Source organism: Equus quagga, chromosome 11 (genome assembly GCF_021613505.1).
Source record: "Equus quagga isolate Etosha38 chromosome 11, UCLA_HA_Equagga_1.0, whole genome shotgun sequence".
NCBI classification, from domain to species: Eukaryota; Metazoa; Chordata; class Mammalia; order Perissodactyla; family Equidae; genus Equus; species Equus quagga.
Window position 1 is genome coordinate 108,492,643 of NC_060277.1, and position 15,932 is coordinate 108,508,574.

Below are 15,932 nucleotides of genomic sequence, written 5' to 3' on the forward strand. Positions count from 1 at the left end.
GGCGAGTCGTCCCATACACGCCTTAGACTTTAGGATTCTGAGAGCGTACACCTGTCCAGGTCGGCTCTGACCACTGTCTCGTAGGTAGCGGTATCAGCCCGTGCTTCTGTACTTGCCTGAAGCCATGTGAGGGCAGCAGCTCAGTGATGTGAGAGGGTCCTGGTTTACAGCCTGTAGACTCCAGGGCCACTCTGTCTGCCTTCACAGACCTCCTGGACTTGCTCCTTCTCCTGCTTTGACTCTCCTCTTCTTCCCTCGCCTTTGCTGGTTTGGGCTCATGGTCCCTTCAAGTTTCTCCCCCTCCTCCCAGACTCCTACATTTAGAAGGTCCTGGCTGCAGCTGGCCCCGAATGGGTCTGCCCATGGCCAGGTGAGGCCGGCTCGCTGGCCCTCTGATCAACGCAACAAGCAAATTTAGTTGGGAACCTTGAGGTTGGGTCTCTTGTCTTTTTATCGTGTGCTCTATTCAGGACTAAATCTTCATGATTCTCATAAACTTAAAAAGTTTCAGGAGTCCCTGGAAACCTCTGTTTCCCTCACCGTGGTAGACGTCTGCTATTTTATCCAAAGCTATTCCCTCCTTGCTGTCCTATTTCACATCCTTATAACCACCTGCCTCATCCCCAGAAAGACGAATCTCTCTACAACCTGGTTTTTTACTGCATTCCATGGAACCCCATTCTGCTCTGGGCGTATGTTTCCTTTACCCTAAAGCAATCTCTTTGTGTCTTGTTTTCACCTCCCTATCTTTTTTTTTTAAAAAAGATTTTATTTATTTTTCCTCCTTCTCCCCAAAGCCCCCTGGTACATAGTTGTATATTTTAGTTGCGAGTCCTTCTAGTTGTGGCATGTGGGATGCTGCCTCAGCATGACCTGATGAGCGGTGCCATGTCCTCACCCAGGATCCAAACCAGTGAAAGCCTGGGTCGCCAAAGCGGAGCGCGCGAACTTAACCACTCGGCCACGGGGTCAGCCCCTCGCCTCCCTATCTTAATTGAACTCTGAATTTTCCCTAAAGGTGATTCCAACGAACAAGACCACCTCTCCTTCCCACTCCTGCTTCTCCTCAGGAGGGGGCCGGCCTCTTCAATACTGAGGGTCCACCAGTCTGCCTCCACTTCTCTTTGTTTCCAGTCCCTGCCATGGGCCTCTCCTTGCCTCTCCTGGGTGACATGACCTATTCCCACATTCTAAATAACTCTATCTCATGTTTTCTCTATTTCATTCAGCTCTTGACTTCCTCTAGATAAAGTCAGAAAGTCAGATCTGTATCCCTGAGGCTTCACTACTTTTACTGTCTTGCTTTTACTGACTTTCAGAAGCCAGAAGACCGACAGAAAGACGATACGAGAAACAGCCCTGAGAAACAGAATCCATACGGTTCTTGTTAAATAAGATGTGCTTTCCATCGGAGCAGCTGCTCATTGAAGTGATGGTTTTGCTGGGTATGTGAAATTCCAGGTTCAAAAAAATCCTCCCTCAGGACATTGTAGATGTTTGAACCCCTGCTTTTCTGATGAAACATACGATACCAGTTTTGTTCTCACAGCTTTGCGGTCAACCTATTAGTCACCTCTAGAGAGAACGTCTTGTTGTCCTTGTTCTGAAACTTCCCCAGGATGTACCTCTGTGTTGGTCTTTCTTCATTCACCTGTGTAGTGAGTCCTTCTGTTCTGGAGACGTAGATCTTCGTTCTCCTCTAGAAAGTGCCCTTTAGGTAGGTTTTTGATGATCTCCTCTTCTCCATGGGCTCTATTCCCACTTCCTGAGTTGTCGGATATTGTGCATGAAGACCAGCAGCATGGGCATCACCTGGGAACTTCCTGGAAATGCAGATTCTCAGGCCTCACCCAAGACCGACTGAATCAGACTTGTATCTTGACAAGCTCCCTTGGTGACATGTACGCACATGACATCTTGAGAAGTGCTGCGTTAATTCACTCTCACCCCGTATTTGGTATCATTGATCAAGGCTACACACCTGAAGAGCTGTCACTTGTCACATCTGCCCCTGGAGCCGTCCTCCCATCTTTCCAGACTCAGAAATTGGGTGTCCCTCTTCCCCAAGGTGAGAAAGTTTCTAAGGCCCCAGGGATCCTTCTCCTTTAGGGGTCTGTTCCTCCCCGCTTTGCTCAGTCTTTCACTTTTCACCGACTCTTTTCATCCCACCTTTAAATAGAAGCATGTTCTCCCAACTTGAAAATGCTCCCCTTGATCCTTTTGCCTTCAGCCACCGTCCCATTTCTCAATTGGCTTTTCCTGCCAAATTTCTGGAATTCATGCAAAACAGGCTCTACTTCTGTTTCTTTATATATCTCCCTCCCTTAGCCCCTTGGAATCTGGCTTTTGACTCACTTCTCCTAAAAGCTTTTCTAAAAGGTCTTCTCGCCGCCTTTGTTCTCTGGTCCTTCCAGCAGCATTGAGTGAGTGTGGCTGACCCCCACGGCCTTTCTGGACTGTGCTCTCTCGTTGACTTTCCTGACCCCCTGGGATTGTCTTATCCTGCTGAAGGAGGAGTAGGAACACCCTCATCTGGGATGACCTCCTGCTCCAACCCTTCTCTAAACACTCAGCTCAGATAGGGCCACTTCCAAGAGTCTTTTCCTGACTGTTCTCCTTCACACGGGTCTGCTGAATCTATGCAGCTCCCGCCCAAGCACTTCCCTTTGGTCACACCTAGATAAAGCCAAGAGAAGGTGTGGAATAATATAATTATTGCAACGTGCTCCTCAGTTCACCACCAGATTAAAAACTACCACAGGCAAGGACAAAGTCCAGCGCCTCTGTGGAGGGTTGCTTTGGTTGTTTCCACTGCCCAAGGACAGCTGGACAAGGGGCTGCACCGCCCCAAAAGAAACACCTTTTCTTCATTTTTCACAAAGACACTGTCTACCTTCAAAATCATGTGCCTGGGGGCTGTGTCTCCCCAGAGAGGATGTTTTCTTCTCATTCACCCAAGGGCTCTGCCTGGGCTTGCAGTGCCCCCGGCACAGTCTTAGGCCTCTGCTGTGTTCTCTCTAGTATTTGTGTTGGTTTGGGGGCATCTAGTCAATGTGATTGCCTTTATGCTGGGAAAACTCGCCATTCTCTTCCTCCATGAGTCATGACAGTAAATATTTCAGAGATGACTATTTGGGCCCCAGGTGTGGAGGCATCCTGGGGGCTTGTGAGGGCAAAGCTCACTCCTCAAATGAGAATGAAGCCCATGGCTGTCCACAGACAGTTAGTGGCCCTTCTGGGAAGCTGAATGGCTTCTTTGCTCCCCTGGCCTAAAGCCTCAGCCTGCATAAGGTTTACACAAGGCGTCCTGCTCCCAGGGCAGGTTGTAAGTGTGCAGTGGTACAGAGGAGGAGGAGGGGAGAGAAGGAAGTGGAAGAGAAGGAGGAGGAGGAGGAGGAACAGCGGAGGCCAGGGAGTATGTCAGGTACCTCTTTCATCACCCCTCTGAGCAAACTCATAGGAGTGGAGAGAGATCCTTGAAGTTGAGCTCTTCGTCTCCCTTTCTTTGGCACACACCCCACCCACTGCTCACTCAGTGTCCTCGTCTCAGGAAATGGCACCTTCACTCTCCCTGATGTTTGGGACGGAGCCTCAAGTCCATCCTTGGCATCTCTTCTGTCTCATCCCCCATATTCCAACCATCAGCAAGTCTGTGCATCCACCTCCCAATAGACCCAACATCTGTACTTCTCTCCACATCCTCTGCCACTGCCCTGGGCCAGCCTCCACCAAGTTCTGCTTGGACCTCACCAGAGCCGTCTAACTCTCTGCCTCCGTTTCTCCAGCTCCCAAGTCCATTCTGCACAAGTCAGCCAGGGTGGGTTAGTGAAAGTAAGTTACCTAATTTGCTTAAAACTCTTCAAATATTTAATGTTATTCAGAAATTATTATTTCAGTTTTTAAGTGTGATGTTGTATTTCGGTTATTTTTTTTTTCCCAAAAGAGAGTCCTTCTCTTTTAGAAGCACGTACTGTAATATTTCTATGTGAAACAATGTGATGCATTGGATTTTCTCCAAAATAATACCACGTGCATCAGGAAAGTGAGAGATTGGTCGTGCTGAAGTCGAGTACGTGGGGTTTCATTGTGCTGTTCTACTTTTGGATGCGTTTGAAAAAATTTTATAATGAAAAAGTTGAAAAACAAATTGAAAGGATATTTCTTTACTCACAATATTTAAAAAAAACCTTGCAGGATACTCCATTACTCATAAAACTAAAAAAAAAGAAACATCCTCCCAATGGCCTACAAGTCCTGGCCTGAACATGCCCGGCCAAGGCCTCTGGCCTCATCTCTTACCATCCACATCCCCCTGCCTCCAGGCTCCACCGCGCAGCCCTCGCGCCCCGGAGAGCTCCTCCTTTCACCCCTCCTCCCAGGCCCCCCGGAAGCCATGCTCTGACCTGCCCGCGGGCTTCTCCCACGTCCTTCTCTAGGCCTGGAATCCAGTCCACTCCCCCAGTCCCCACTGGCTACTTCCTGCTAACCCTCAGGCCTCAATTTAAAAGCAGTCTTTCCGAAATGCCCTTTGCAATGCCTCAATTTAAATTTAACCTCCGTAATCTCCTTCATCAGGGGCCCTGTAATTTCCCATCTTGCACTTACCATAATTTCAGTCTGTCTTCCCCACGAGGGCTTACATCCTGAGAGGGCCAAGTTCACGGCTATTTTGTCCACTTGTGTGGACAACCACACCCAGCACAGTGCTGCAAGATGAAATGAGGTAGCCGCCACACCCTCACTGCCCTTCTGAAGAAGTTTGCCCTCGGCAATTAGAACAATAATTACAATGAAAAATCGAGTACCAAGGATGTGAGAACCCATGTATCTGCTATGCCAGATTGACAAATGTTAAGCATTTTTTCATATTTTTTTAATGATCCTTCTCTTTTATTAAGGAATACAAATTTAGAGAAAAGATTAAAGTCTGCTGTGTTTCTCTCCCCACACCCATCGCCTCTTCCTGCCCCATAAGTAACTACTAGCATGAATTTGGCATGAATTCAGTGCATATTTTTTATATTTTTATTACAAAATGTGTGCATCCATAAACAATACATGGTGTTGTTTTATGTGTTTTTAAAAATGTATGCAAATGGCATAATATGCTACATAATGTTGTACGACTTATGTTTTCCAGTCACCATTGTCATGTATATGTGCGCGTGCATATATATTATATATTAGCTCATCCATTGTAACTGTTATATAGCAATCCACTGTGTGAACGCATCACGAATTATTTATTCATCCCCTTAATGAGGTGCATCTGGCTTATCTCCAATTTTATCTCTGACAAAAATGCTGCGAAGAATATACTTGAACTTGTGTCTCCCTATGCACATGCCCCTCACCCCCATTAGAGTGGCCAGAATAAATGAGAGAGAACCGGCCAGGTTGTGAAGAAATGGGAATTCTCATATGCTGCTGGTGGTGGGAGTGGAAATTGATATAACAGTTTGAGAGAGCAATTTCGTAATATCTAGTTAGGATGAGAATGCTCAAGCCTGTGGCCCAGCAATTCTATCTCCATAATAAATTGTTATCACCAAAGGTAAATTACGTATTACGTTTCTACTCAACAGGAAGCATGAGACAGATAACATTCCTTTATGCCTTAAAGTTTACAATGCATTTTCACATACATTATCTAATTTGACGTTCACAACCGTGGGGGAGTAGAATTAGCCCCATATTATAAATGAGAGCACTGAGACCAAATGCAAGGGCATGCACTGTCATTTGGTGCGACTGCTCAGGTCCCACTGGTCTCCCTGTTTTGCTCAGCGCGTCGCTATTGCCCCACACCGCCTTGCTGAGTTTTTAGGCTATGAAGAAAATTAACAAGCTCTGGGAACTTTGTAGTGGATGCTGCTGGTGCCCCAACGAGATGCCCTTCACCAAGCCTTGTACTCATGCCTCAGGGGCTGTCAGTGTTGGCCAGTAACAGTTCACAGCTGTCCCTTCTTCAGAGCATTGCCCACAGCCATCTCCAGCGGCCTTACTTGGAGATACCTAGAAATTTTCCTCAACCCTCCTGGGGTGGGGGTTCCTTAGCCAATGGCTACTGATGCAGGTGTACAAAGCAGGCCCCATTGCCTCAAAGAGGGACAACTCTGTGGTACCATTTATGCTCCAAAGCTCCCTGGGGGGTGAGGCTGAGGCAGAACCTCAGCTGAGCTCCCGTCTTCTGTCTGCCTTAGTCTGCTTTCCGGACGTCCTTCCTCCTGAGAGCTTTCCTTCGAGAAATCACTTGCACAAGAAGCCTGTCTCAGGCTCTGCTTCCAGGGTGGTGGCTCGCACCCTCTAGCATGCATCGCAATCACCTGCAGGACTTGTAAAGCCCAGATTGCTGGCCCCACTCCCCGAGTTTCTGTTTCATTTGATCTAGGGAGGGGCCCTAGAATTTGCATTTCTAATGAGTTTCCAGGTGATGCTGATGCTGCTGGGCTAGGGACCACACTTTGCGAACCTCTGTTCTAGGGACCTGACCTAGACACTTGGTGCCAGGAGAAGCAGACTCTAAGGATGGGATTCTGGAGTTGGGTGACCTGCTGGCAATGAGGACCTCAACACTGGTGCTGGTGGCGGTGGGGAACTGATAGTTCTTAACATGTGGTGCAATACAATTTCTGTGACGGCTTCCAGTTAGGAGAGGATGCACCAGCTTTTGCAATATTTCTGGCATTGGAGCAGTGTAGCAGAGATAGTAACTGTAAGGATGGCGGAATTGAGAGGTTGTTTCTGAGAGCCATTGGTGCATCAAAGGAAGAAAATAATCAAGTTGATTGATCACCAGTTCAGAGTGTGAAAGTCATAGGACCTCTTTGGCATTGAGGTCCTCACCTCCTGTAGCTCAAAGACTCATCATGCTGAAATCCAGGCTCAGGATCTAATTTTAAGAGATGCAGAGCTTCAGAGAAGTTTGAATTCTCAGCCTTGGCAAGTGTCCTAACCTAAAGTCAGGGCCCTAATGGGAAGGAGTAGGACCTGAGATTTAAGAATGCGATATCCGTGTAGCTGTGATTAGGAACCCTGGAGGAGTCCTCTGAACCCTCAGGCTCCTTCACAAGTGACCAGTCCCCCAGTTAGACATAATCCCTAAACGTGAGCAGCTGTACACCAGGAAAAGGGAATATCCAGATCTTTCAAGGGTTGAGAACAAGGTCCAAGTTGACAGTGACATCCAGGGACCCAAAGTACTACCAGGGCTCCCCTATGAGAGGCATGTGAGGAGATGGGGGGGGCAGGCAATAAATGGAATTCTGGTCAAGGCTCATCTCAAAGTGACTCCACAAGGTCCAGGGACCCAATTGGCAGTCATTTTCCTGGTTCATGAATGTATAATCAAAAATAACAGATGGCACAGTCCTCACCTTCATTCCTTGGCCTATTGAATAATAGGCCTGTTGTAGGAAAACAGCTGTGTGCTGTTGTCGTAGGAAAATGCTATATGGTAGAAAAGGCCAATTGGAAGTCCTTGAAACTGACCATCCCACCCCCACCTGACCAAGGTAGTCCAACCGAAAACTAAAAACTACATTGCACACTGGGAGGAATGGCAGAGACTGGTGCCTCTGAGACTTGATCCTCCTCGTATTTGTGTTGTCTGACCCCTGTAAACCCAACGGATGATGGCAGATGACAGTGGACTTCCACAGACTTAAGCAAGTGGCAAGTCCAACTGTGGCTGCTGTGTTTAACGTAATATCTTTAATAGAACAAATTAACACAGTTTCTGGTATATGATATACCACTACTCATCTGGCAAATGCATTCTTTGCAATAACCCTCAAGAAAGAGGATCTGAAGCAGCTTGCGTTCATGCGGGACGGACAACAATAAACATTCACAATCTTGGGCGATGTTAAGTTTCCTGCTCTGTCTGGAAGGGATCTGAATGTCTGGATGGATGACACTACACTGGTCACTACATGGGGTTAATGGGACCTAATAAGCAAGAAGTGCAATTGCTTTCAACACCTTGGTAGGACATATGTTCTCCAGGGGGTAGGAAATTACCCAACAGAAATTCAGGAGTCTGTGACATCAGTGAAGTTTTTAGGGGTCTAGTGGTCTGGGACATGCTAGGAAGTTCCCTCAAAAGTAAAGAAAAAATGGTGCCCCTTGAATGTCATACAACACACAGCACCATCCAGAAGCTGCCAGCCTGATAGAGCCATGGGACGGCCTCCTGAAAGTGCAGCTGAGGCATCAGATTAGAGAGGACAGCCAGTGAGGATGAGGTGCTTTTCTCCAGGATGTGGCATACATCTCAAGCCAACAATCAGTACACGGTGCTGCAGCCCCAGCACAGAGAATACATTGGTTCCAAAACCACGGGATAGAAGGAGGAGTTGCTCTCATTGCCCTTAGTCCCATGACTCACTTGGGCTGTTTGCATTTCCCAGCCCATACGTCCCGAGGTCTGTGAGTCTCAAGAGGTACAGCTTCCAAAGGGAGGATGATCCCCCAGGGGACACAGTAAGGTCTCCCTAAATTTAAAGCTATGGCTGCTGCTCCTACTCACTTTGGGATCTTCACTGCAGTAGGACAGCAAGGAGAATAAGACGTTTCCTTCCTCACCATCATGGGCAGTGTTGCTACATAATGGGGGCGGGAAGGAATAGATGGACACTTAGGTGACCAACTAGGGGCATCGCTTGGTACTCTCATGCCTATTTTTAATTGAAAATGGGCAAGTAAAACAACCATGGCCTGATAAGCGCGGTATCCAGGGGCTCAGAGCCCCAGGGCAAGTCACCTAGAGCAGCAGTGGTGGGTAATCTAGAGTGGATGCCAGAGGGTAACGGTGAGCATCGGTTATGGCTTCAGGACTAACTGCAACAGCGAGGGAAGTATTTGTCCCACTAACCCTCCTCTTTTAAGTTTTCTCCCAAGTTGTGACCAAACAGAATTCTGGAGAAGCTGACCTGGATAGAGTAAACTTAATGTGAGAAGCCAGACTGTGGACTGTAGTAGATGCCGTTGGTGTCTCGCCCTGAATCCGATACCAGGAAGGCACATCCATTCTCTGGTAGAGTATCGACAGCTACAGCTCACAGCTGAACCCTCGTCCAGAAAATTGACCTTGAAAATGACCTTGATACCTTGGCCATCAAGAATTGCCTTGCCTGGAGATGCTGGAGGGTCACATTCCCTTTCCACTCAGAGGAAGCCTGCGACCAGTGACACAGATTGGTGTTCAAAAGTCCGACCCCCTTGCCTCAAGAAGGGCCAGTTCTGAGGTGCTTTTCATGCTCCAGAGAACGTCCCGGGATCAGGCCAAGGTCGGACCTAAAGGAACCCACATCTTTGTCTCGTTCTTCCCCTTGCTTATTCTGTGTCTCCTGTTTCCAAACAAATTATTCCTCTAGGAGAACTCCCTCAGAAAATCATACGCATAGGGATCCTTGTCTTGGGCTCTGCTCTAGAAAATGCAAGAGGAGACGCTCTCGTCTTTTAAAATCTATTTCTCAGGGTTCAACTAGCAGGAAAACACACAGAAAAAAAAGTGAATGAACCTCTCCTATTACACATGTTCACTCCACTGCCCTTTCTAGGGGTATCACTGATAGCAGTTTGATGATATATCAATTCTGTCACCTTCCTGTGCATTTTAATGCATATATGTGTGTATCTGTGTGTGCGTACACGTAATGGTAAATTGGGTAATTCTATATACATTTTTCTGTGACTTTTTTCATTTAACAATATATCTCAGAAATCTTTCCATGACAATACCTATAGGTCTATCTTTTTTTTAAATTGGCTGTATGGTATTGCACGATATGGATATACCATAATTTATTGAATTATGCCCCTATGGGAAAACAGAGCAACATTAAGGATTTCAAGTTGAAGGAATCTAATAGAGGGCATTAGTTTCACAGGTGTTGGTAGGGTGAAAGAGCCGAAGGTGATGCTGAGATGACTCAGACATTAACGCATGCCTAGGGTGGAGGTCACTGTGTGGTAGTAACTGTGGAAAACAGCAGCCTCTCCTAGGAGGGGGAACCTTCTGCTCAGGGTTAGGAGCCTCCTAACTCAGGACCTGCAGAGGGTGAGCAGGAGCACACAGCAATCTACAGTTTCCATTTAACGAAACTGATGAACAAAAAATGTTATCTTCCCATCCTTATTTGCACTTTTCTGATTACCAGTCAATAGCAAGCAGTTTGGAAAATACTTATTAGCCATTTTTTTTTGTCCTTTAAGACTGTAAATTACTTGGACCTTTTCCAAAGGTCCATTTTTAAATTGAGTATTTTGGCTTTTCTTATTGACCTGTAGATGCTTTCTATCTATTCAATGAATTATTCTTTTATTGGTTAACTCTTGTAAATATTTTCTCCCAGACTGTCATTTTGGTTCTGGTTATTTCTTCAAAAAGCAATTGTTGGATTACGTCTTTTCTCTTCATGACTACTAGCTTCTACGTTTTTTCTTAGCAAAGTTGTCTCTACCATAAGATTTGTTTTGTTTTGTTTTCTGAGGAAGATTCACCCTGAGCTAACATCCACTGCCAATCTTCCTCTTTTTCTGTGTGAGCTGCCACCACAGCATGGCCACTAACAGACAAGTGGGGTAGGTCTGCGCCAGGGAATGGAACCCAGGACACCAAAGCCGAGCATGCCAAACTTAACCACTACGCCAGCAGGGCTGGCCTGAGAGCTTTTTTAAATAGTGGCCTTAACACTTTTTTCAAAGGTTGGATTCTGTTCATGTTTAGAGCTTTAATTTATTTTGAATTTCTTTTTGTGATGCAAGGCCTAACTACCCTACTCAAAAGGGAACAGACTTAATTTAGACAATTAATAGACTGTGCTACCCTTTTCCATCTGTCATGTCACCTAAATCTTAAACGAAATCACCTTGCAGAAATGTCTCTGGTTTTGGCCTCTATTCTGCGCATTTGGTCTGCTTGTCTATTCGTGCACCGTTCATTGCTAAGTTATCTTAACAGATGCCCGTGTAGTCAGTTTTACCACTTAACAGGGTAAGACCCTATTCACTTCTCAGCTATTTTTGGGCTTTGCTTTTTCCATGTGGATTTTAGGATCAAATCATCAAGTTAAAAATCTCTTGTCTAGATTTTCATTGAGAAGACATTACATGTATATATTAATATAAAGAGAATTAATGTATTTTCAAGGTTGAGCCTTTCCATAGAGGAATGCGACGTTTTATCATTTTTTCCATGTATGCTTCATTAGGTTTGTTGAATATTTTGTAGTTTCTGCTGTAATTGTGAATGGCATCTATTTTTCTATTTGATTTTCTAATTGGTTATCGCTATTGAATAGAAAAGCTATTGGATTTTGTACGTTGACTTTAAATTCGACTTAATTTTATTTGTTCTAATAGCTTTTCAGTTGATTCCCCTGTATTCTCTAGGCTGATAATCAGATTGTGTGCAAATTGTGAGAATTTGGTCTCTCCCTTACCAAAACGAGTGCCTTATTTCGTTCCATTTCCCTATTGCACTGGCCTGCACATCCACGACAGTGTTTAGGCATGTAAACTTTCATTGAAATTGCTTTTAGTGGGGATGATTTTAATATGTGACTATTAAGTCTGATATTTGTAGCTGGTTTGCTATTGTGTGAAGGAAACTTTACCAGGGTGAAAAACGTTTCTTCTATTTCATCAGTCTTTTATTACTGAGAGGGTTCAATGTCAGTAAGAGATTCAGTGGAAACAGGAGAGATCTGCCCGATAAACCAGCAGATAAACCCAAACCTTCCCCTCCAGTGGGCATCTGAGCACCAGATGAGGCTGCGGACAAAGCTGATTCATTTTTCCTTTTGAGAATGAGGGGGAAAAATCACTCCCCACCATAGCCTTGAATTCTGCAAAATAAAACCTTGTCATAACTGCCTACACTTTTCATTTTTAATGAGGAAAGTGGCTGGATTTTATCAAATCTCTCCACCAAAATGAATATTTTTTCCTTTAATTTGTTCATGTAAAAAATGACAATATTTCCTAATATCAAACCATCCTTTCATTCCTAAAACAAATTAAACTTGAGTGTATTATTTTTTGATACACTGCTAAATTTGATTTAGTCATCATTTTTTTGCCTCTAATTGTTAATAATGAAGTTGACTTTTAGGCCCCTTCTTGCTTTTTGTGCTACTCTGGGTTTGGCGTCCGGGTCCTTCTATTTCACAGAATTAATCTAAGACATTTTCATTTTCTTCTGTGTTCCTGAATAGTGTTCCCTCCCTCCTTCTGCCCTGCTTGGTGGCTGCAGTCACTATTGTCAGCTCCTCCCTCAGTGGATCCAGCTCCCACCAGACTGGCCTCTGCTGGAGGTACCTCCTCCCTTTGCCCTGCCAGCCTCCTCCTGTTGCTAGGCAACCCTATGAGGTTTCTCAGCTCTTCCATCACCTATGTAACAATTCCTTGTATTAAACTCCCATGGTTTGAAAGACCTAGCATGATTTCTATATTCTGACTGATTCCTGGCTCATACAGACACTGATCTGAGATCTCTTCTTTAATTAATTTTGACCATTTACTGTTTTTTAAGGAGTCATCTATTTCACGTCGATTTTCAAATTTGTTAGAATAAAGTTGTATATAATATGCTCTTATAATTTTTAAAATCATCTTCACTTCAGTAATGTTCCTATTGCGATTTCTAAAGTTGTTTATTTGCACGTGTCTGTGCATTTTATGATCAAACTTGTCAGACATTTGTCTATTTTACATTAGTATTTTGCTGGGTACATTACACAAATCCTGGTTTAATCTTCATATAACTTCACAAAAGAGGTTTATAGAGCAGGAAACAGCAGCAGAAAATCATTCCTCTCCTCGCCCAAGACCGCACCCCTGCTAAGCTGCAGACTGAGACCTGAACTCAGATCTGAATTCAAAACCCCTATTTTCCGTATTGCCTTAGAGAGCCTGAATGCTCTGGGTGAGATTAAAAGGATCATTGTAAATAGGCTTAACGTTTTCTGCAAAGAACATGAATTTCTTTTGTAACTGGGGGAAAAAAAGGTAATGAAACCTAAACAAAAAATTATAATAAAAATAGCCTTGAAAAGAGAGGGAATATCACAACAGAGCAACTTAAAGCTTTGGAACGTTCATAAAAGGGAGGTGCATCCTCGCCAGGTACCCAGTTCCATCCGCTGTCCCCTGTCTCTTGCCATGGCTTAGACCTTGGAGTCCCCTTCCCCACCAGGTTAGAAGTAGAAGTTTTCCTGAAAGGGGAAGGTTGTGCTTATCACCCGGATGAGGGCTTCTCTTGGCACTGTTGGATGAAATATGCCTTGGGGAGATGACCACCTTGCCATGCCCATCATAGCTCATATGGCTTGGAAATTCCACTCTGCTCTTTCTCCAAAGGATGTGGCCAGAGTGGTCGGGGTCACAGAAGCTGAGATTCTCTGTGGAGACTGGGCTGATCCCCACTGGCGGTGTAAGTTGCCCCTTCTCCTTGGCCCTGGTAACCAGAGAAGGATCATTTTCTATTCCTACTTCCTCTTCAGTCCTGAACTCAGCTTCTGATGGCAGAGGAGCCCCTGAAACCTCCTAAAATAGCCTCCTGCTGGAAAGAAGGAATGCAATGCACACCACAGTACGCATATTGATTTCTATTTTTGGTTCTTATCAAGATTTATTTTTCATCCCTTCAGGTAAATAGTGACCTTGGACTCGACGCCTTCCATATTTGCAGCCTGGGTCAATGAATCCTGGTATTGACCTCCGGGGCCATCAATAGCTGCTTATTGTTGAGATATTTCAATGTCAATAAGTGGCCCCATGGAAGTGGGAGGGGGGCTGCCCAGCAAACCCAGCAGCTAAAAAACCAATCCCTTTTCTCCCAGTTGTCATCTCGGCACAGGAGGGGCTGGTTTTAAAATTGATTAACTTTTCTGCAGGGATGGGAAAACAAACCCCAACATAGCCTAAGTCCTGCAAAAGGAACTCTCTCAGAGTCACTATCCATTATTATGAAAGGAGAGGAACACCCAAGTGTATTTTATCTTCTCTCTCTCTTCCTCTCTGTCTCTCACACACATACACGCATACATACACAAACACACAGTGTCACACTCAATCCTATAAGAAGATCCAAACCACTTTGGAAAGAAATTCCTGGTCCCTGAAACAGCTATAATGAGCCCATCGCATCCCGCGCTTACAAGCCAGTTCGCCCAGCCCTGCCTGCCGGATGGAAAGGCAAGCAGGCTGGGACAGCGAAAAGAGCTTGTGCTTTGGCATCTGATTCTCCTAGAAGTAACGCCAGGTTTTATTTCTGACAAGTTACAGTTTCCTCATCGGTGCAATGGGGCTACCACCTGACTTTCTGTGAAGATCAGAGACGCCGTCCATAGGTGTCTGGCACCTCGTCGGTATTCCATAAATCCTGGTTCTCCTTGTTTTGCTCTGATTACACTCGCCGGCTGTGTAAGCTGGGCTGGTGGGGGTCAGAACTCTCCCTCCACTTGCACTGAGCTCTCATTCCTTGACACCTTCTGCTCTGTGCGTTTATCCCTGTTTCACATTCATAGTAAGATTTAAAAAAAAAAGAAGAATGAATGTGTAGCTAGAGGTTAAATACTCTCTTACTATCAAATCATTTGTCTGCCATGGTGTTGGCCTGTCTCGGAGGCTCCATGGGGGCAGGGCAAAGCTCTCTGGACCCAGGGCAGGGGCAAAGGCTCTCTGCTCTCCGCTGGGACATACTGGTTCCACTCCCTCCAGTGCGAGTGTTGTGGCTCACTGTCCCTACCTATTTTCTTTTTCTTCCTTCCTTTCTCCCTGATCGTCTCAAGGTTCCCAGCAGCCCAGTGATGGAAATCTCCCATCTCCTTTCTCCCCAGGTCGTGCCCTTGGACGATGAGGTAGCCTTGGTAATGACGGAGAAAAGAGGGAATGAAGGTGACATGACCAGAACGGTGACTTTTCCTGGCAGGACTTGTCCTGTCTGGTGATAACAGAGAGATGCTCAGACTGAGGTGGGTGGAAGATGCTGGGAAAGAGAAGAAACCCGGTGCAGGCGCTTTACAAATAGGGTTTCACGGAGTGCCCAAACCAACCCTGAGTGCTAGACACTGATATCCCCATTTTACAGACGAGGAAAGAGAGGCTCAGAGAGTTTAAGAGCTGAGATTTGAATTCAGATATATCTGACTCAAATCCCAAGCGTATTTGAGCAGTTGTGTCTAAAGGAAGGATCCTAGGGGCAGAAGATAAGTAGGAAGCAGACGTTCCAGCATATGACTTGGTTAAAGGGCTAGAACAGATGCTCTTGGTGCCCTTATCCTGCCCTGGATCTGAAATCCTAAGAATAGAAAGAGCGAGTGCCAGCCTTGCTTAAGACCATTCCTGGCACAGCATCTCAGCCCTCAATGCCCAGTTTCCCTTTCAGAGTAGATTTCACTAACCACAGGCCAGCTTTGGGCAGATTCCAAAATCCTTTGCCTATTGCAGTCTCTGGACGCTGGCTTGTGCTGCCAAAAATCTAATCTTTAAAGCAAACATCCCAAACTCAGAATAGCCAGGCTGAATTACAAATTTGAATATGCAAATCAGCACTTGCCCCCACACATACTCCCCTCCCCAACCAAGCAGAAAGTAAAACATCACATGTTAGCAGCTGGTAACCGTATCTCATGTCGATGCAGCTTCAGAACAGAGAGCAGGGAGTTTGTTCATTCATTTATTTATTCATTCACTCCACAAATATGTACTGTGTGCTTACCATGTGTCAGACAGGGTACCAGGACCTGGACCTGGATATAAAAGACGAAAATGAATGTGTTAGTTGTTACAATAAGCACATAATTGGTTTAGAAATTAGTGTATATCTATGTAGGTATGTATATATGTGTGTGTGTGCATAATTTGTTTGTTTGTGTGTGTGTATGTGTATAATTTGTTAACCACAGAGTTCTTAACCTCAAGGA